Source organism: Neomonachus schauinslandi, chromosome 1 (genome assembly GCF_002201575.2).
Source record: "Neomonachus schauinslandi chromosome 1, ASM220157v2, whole genome shotgun sequence".
NCBI classification, from domain to species: domain Eukaryota; kingdom Metazoa; phylum Chordata; class Mammalia; order Carnivora; family Phocidae; genus Neomonachus; species Neomonachus schauinslandi.
In genome coordinates this window covers 23,907,449-23,913,448 of record NC_058403.1, presented here as the reverse complement: position 1 = coordinate 23,913,448, position 6,000 = coordinate 23,907,449, and positions in this window count along the sequence as shown.

The window sequence follows — 6,000 nt, the reverse complement described above, 5'->3', positions numbered from 1 at the left end:
CTTCTTAATCTCTTTCAGTGACCCAAATGAATTTCAGAGGAATTTTGGGTTGTTTCCTACTATGTTATATTAACTGTATTATATATCTCTCTATATGTTTCTATGTGTAATAAATCTATGTATTTCTATTTTGATATATGTTTTAATATATGAGTGTTTTGGTATTAATAAAGGTGCCTATGTGTATTAGTTTGCTAGGGCTGCCATAACAAATCACCACAGACTAAACGGCTTAAACAACAAAAATTTATTTGGGGAATTCTAGAGGATAGAATTTCAAGACTAAGGTGCTAAGAGAGGGCTGGTTTCTCGTGAGGCCTCACTCATTGGTGTACAGATGGCCACATTCACTTTGTATCTTTTCCTCTGTGTACATTACTAATCCCTGGTGTCTCTCTATGTCCTAATGTCCTCTTCTAAGGACATTAGTCAGATCAGGTTAGGACTCACCCTAATGGCCTTGTTTTAACTAAATAACTCTTTAAGTACTGTATCTTCAAATACACATGTGTTGGTGGTTAGGGCTTCAAGGGGAACACAATTCAGTCCACAATAACATGCAACTTTAAAAAATATACTGATAACACTATAGGTAAAATAAAATTTTATTCTCTATAGCATGATTATAAAATACAGTAAGCACAGGAAGAAAAAATAATAATCTATAATCCAATACTTTAATATAGCTACCTTAATCCAACACTGTAAAATAGCTGTAGATGAATATGACATATTTAATGACTTACACTATTGCTTCTTACTGTTATGTAAATAGTGCCCCAAAGTTAATTTTTAGGTAATTTACTATTACATATGTCACTTCTTACCATATGTCTGTCCATATTTGATATCATTTTTCTGTTATCAATTTTCAATTGGCTAATCAACTCTTTAGAAAGATGGTACAATTCATACTCATGTCAGCATTGCAGGCATGCCTATCTTACCATACTGGGGTACTTGAGGCTCTTTCAAGGAACAAGAAAGTAAGAATGATACAATTCATATCAAGAATTAAAGAGGGATGGTTTTGTGGAAGGAAATTGATGAAAACTTAAAACAATCATAAGGATGGCAAAACAAGGCATCACGGAGAAATGGATCCTCTTTTAGCATAGAAAACACACTTCCAGTCTCTTCATTGTCTTAGTCCAATGATGTCCTACTGATGGAATTACTTCACTATGCTCTCAGAAGCTCCTCCAAATTACAGTGGTCTTTCAGCCCACATCACCTAACCTCTCTCTCCCCTTTCTAAAAATATCTTTCTTCTACCTCATGTCTTCCTCTCCAGTATTTCCTAAGTACTTGTCAGGTACCAGGCATGGTTTTGGTGTCGATCTTTCTATCTTCTTTTAATATAGATCTCAGCCTTGCCTTACTCTGCCATTTATGTGGGTCCCAAATTCAGAGGGAGGATCTAAAGCATTTTCCCAGTTAACAACCAACTACAGTTTCCCTAATGGGGAGAATTTCCATCCCAGTTTAACTTATAATGACAAGATAGCTAAAAAGTGGCTACCCATGCTGTAGGCAACTCCTTCTCTTTTCTTTAAATGAACTGTTGCTAAGTTTACAGGTAAAGTATCATAAGGCATGCTGCCCATTATTGACATAGTGAGGGTAATTCCAAATGTATAGAAAGGTGTAAAGAACCCTATGACAAACTCAAGGATCCACTATCCAGAATTCACATATTTAATGATTTTTTTTGTCATATTTACTTTAGATACATGTTATTTAATTTAACAAGAAAACAAAAACAGATAGAGCTCAATCCCTAACATCTTATTCCATTCCCTTCACTTCCTGAATACACTAAATAATGTAAACACAGTAAATACTCATCTGGTAAAAATAAAGGTACAGAAGAATGCCCACTATAGAAACCTACTAGCCAAACACTATTGGAGCAGTCCTGTAGTTGAACTAAATTAGTATCTGCAAAAGAGGGAGAGTCATCTCACCAGACACTGGATCTCCTTGCACCTGAACTTGGACTTCCCAGCCTCCAGAATGGTGAGAGATAAATGTTTGTTGTTAAAACCACCCAGTCCATGGTATTTGATTATAGCAACCTGGACTTACTAAGACAGTATCTGTATATAATATAGCTTTTTTTTAAAAAATTTTATTTAAATTCAATTAGCCAACATATAGTATATAATTAATTTTTGTTGTAGTGTTCAACGATTCATCAATTGCGTATAATACCCAGTGCTCATCACATCATGTGCCCCCTTAATGCCCATCACCCAGTTACCCCATCTCCCCACCCACCTCCCTTTCCACAACCCTCATTTTATTTCCCGGAGTCAAGAGTCTCTCATGGTTTGTCTCCCTCTTTGATTTCTTCCCATTCAGTTTTCCCTCCCTTCCCCTATGGTCCTCTGCACTATTTCTTATATTCCACATATGAGTGAAACCATATAATTGTCTTTCTCTGATTGACTTATTTCACTTAGCATAATCCCCTCCAGTTCCACCCATGCTAATGTAAATGGTAAGTATTCATCCTTTCTGATAGCTGAGTAATATTCCATTGTATATATGAACCACATCTTCTTTTTTTTTTTTAAGATTTTATTTATTTATTTGACAGAGAGAGATCGTGAGAGCAGGAACACAAGCAAGGGGAGTGGGAGAGGGAGAAGCAGGCTTCTCTCTGAGCAGGGAGCCTAATGTGGGACTCGATCCCAGGACCCTGGGATCATGACCTGAGCCGAAGGCAGACGCTTAACGACTGAGTCACCCAGGCGCCCTGAACCACATCTTCTTTATCCATTCTTCTGTTGAAGGATATCTCAAAATAATGTTACCTGAAGTTGGACTGGCATGACTAGAATTACAGCAGGAACTGTTAGTTTTTCCCTTTATTTTTTTAAAGATTTATTCGTCTATTTTAGAGAGAGAGATTGCAGGAGGGGGAGGGAGGGACAGAGGGAAAGGGAGAGAAGCAAACCCCCCACTGAGTGGGAACTTGATTCCAGGACCCTGAGATCATGACCTGAGCTAAAAGTAAGAGTCCCACACTCAACAAACTGAGCCATCCAGGCGCCCAGAGTTTTTCCTTTTGTTTTTATTTTTCAAAGTCTTTTAGGGAAGGTCACAAAATAAATGGAATTTTTAGTCTTTCTTGATTTTTTTTTTAAAGATTTTATTTATTTATTCGAGTGAGAGAGAATGAGAGAGAGCACGAGAGGGAAGAGGGTCAGAGGGTCAGAAGGTCAGAGGGAGAAGCAGACTCCCTGCTGAGCAGGGAGCCTGACGTGGGACTCGATCCCAGGACTCCAGGATCATGACCTGAGCCGAAGGCAGTCGCTTAACCAACTGAGCCACCCAGGCGCCCCATAGTCTTTCTTGATTTTAAAGTAAAATATAGATTGTTATATTTGTAACTGCACAATTAAATATGATTTCTATTCCAATAAGCCATAATTGTTTTGATTAAATTCTTTGTTCTTTTTGAAAAAATGTTTTTTCATAACCAATTTATCCCCAGTAGGAAGAGAAGAATAAGCCAATATGTTTTCTTACTTCAAATAAGTAATAGATTTGAGGAACTATATTTGATTTTGCATTCTAGCATAAATATGGTTGCTTGAGCATCTGCATATAAAAGTAAACATTTCCCATAAGGACATCTTAATGTACCACCAATAGTGAATGTCTTGGAAAAAAACTTGATGCCTTATATTCCTTTGCTGAACCACTTCAATTAATAAGTAAATAATCCTACTGCTGTCCTATAGTTAGGTAAAAGTAGTGCCATCTCTTATTTACATGTAATATATATGCATTTGTAAAATTACATACACTACAATTGCATAAAATATCCACATTTAAGCATATAGTTACACTTCTAATATTTACATTAACCAGTAGAAATACTTGGAAGGAAACATCTAAGTTTGCATTAATAGTATTACATGGTAGGCTGAATAATGGTCCCTCAAAGATGTTTCATGTTGGGATCTCCAGAAACTGTGAACGTGCTACCTGACATAACAAAAGGAATTTTGCTGGGGCACCTGGGTGGATCAGTTGGCTAAGCATCTGCCTTCGGCTCAGGTCATGATCCCAGGGCCCTGGGATCAAGTTCCAAGTCAGGCTCCCTGCTTCACGGGAGTCTGCTTCTCCCTCTGCCCACTCCCCACTCTTTCTCTCAATCTCTCTCTCTCTCTCTTGCTCTCACTCACTCTCTCTCTCAAATAAGTAAATAAAATCCTTTAAGGGGTGCCTGGGTGGCTCAGTCATTAAGCGTCTGCCTTCGGCTCAGGTCATGATCCCAGAGTCCTGGGATCGAGCCCCACATCGGGCTCCCCGCTCAGTGGGAAGCCTGCTTCTCCCTCTCCCACTCCCCCTGCTTGTGTTCCTGCTCTCGGTCTCTCTCTCTCTCTCATTCTCTCTGTGAAATAAATAAATAAAATCTTGAAAAAAAATCCTTTAAAAAAAAAAAGGAATTTTGCTGCTGTAATTACATTAAGGGTCTTGACATGGGGAGATTATCCTGGATATTTAGGTGGCCAATGTAATCACAAGGGTCCTTATAAAAGAAAGACAGGAGAGTCAGTGTCAGGAATAGACACTGAGGAGAGAAGCAGATAGTGTTGTGATGCCAATTCTGGAAGGAATCATGAACTAAGGAATGTCAGCAGCTTCTAGAAGCTGGAAAAATCATTGAAAGGGATTCACCTCTAGATCCTCAAAAAGGAATGTAGTTGAATTCTTAATTTTAACCCACTGAGACTGATTTAGACTTGTGACCTCCAAAATTATAAGAAAATAAATTTTGGTTGCTCTAAGCCACTAAATTCATAGTAATCTGTTGTATCAACAGTGGGAAATTAATACAATTTTTATTTTATTTTTCACATTCTCTTGAGTACTTGAAATATATTCTTCTCTAACACAAGTGTGAATGTGTACACACAGGAAGAAATGAAATACCGAGAGTCATTGCTGTATTTTTTCTTTCATTCCATTTTTAATGTCTATTCTCTAACTCTTTGAAATACTTCTTCCAAGAGCATGGAGACGAGAGTGACGCTATTGACACTAACTGGGACAATCTTCCCTTACAAATAATTTATTTATAAATTTTCTACTACATTCCTGAAAGTACAATCTTGCTTTTTTTTTTTTTCCCCCCCTCACAATTCCTTTGATGAAAGTCATATGTAGATGCAATTACAGAGTCAGGGAGTAAAACAATGCATTTTACTGAAACTTAGAAACTAAGAAGTATAATGACCTAGGTTATAATTATCATTTAAAAGGATTGTATTTTCTGTGAAATAAGAAGATAAAAATTGCAACCAGATACCGGCTTTAAAGCTTAAGTTGAGAAGTTAATAATGCTCTTGTTTTTAAAAACATTTTTTAACTGAAGAAAGAAACAGTAAATTTTATATGTAGTTTAGACAACTTTTTTCAATTAAAAGTTTTCTCCTCCAATTCAGATTGTCCTTCCATATTAGAAAATAACAATTTTCTTTTTTTTTAAAGATTTTATTTATTTATTTGAGAGAGAGAGAATGAGAGACAGAGAGCATGAGAGGGAGGAGGGCCAGAGGGAGAAGCAGACTCCCTGCCGAGCAGGGAGCCTGATGCGGGACTCGATCCTGGGACTCCAGGATCATGACCTGAGCCGAAGGCAGTCGCTTAACCGACTGAGCCACCCAGGCGCCCCTGAAAATAACAATTTTCTAATGTTTCTTGATTTAATTAATTTTTGTCTACATAATTCCTAAATAACCTCTAAGTAAACAAATGAAAACTGAAATTGTTCATTGATTACTTGAAATCCTGTAGTGTTTATCTCTTCAATATGTTTTATTTAAAGTTGTTTTGACTTTTCAAGAAACTTTGCTTTTCTAAATATATCTTTTGTCAAAACTCTCTCATACATGAAAAAACAAGTTGTTTCCTACATAGTTTTTTAGCACATGGGCTACGAAAGGTTTTCCTAGATTTGTGATATTAACTATTACAAAATCT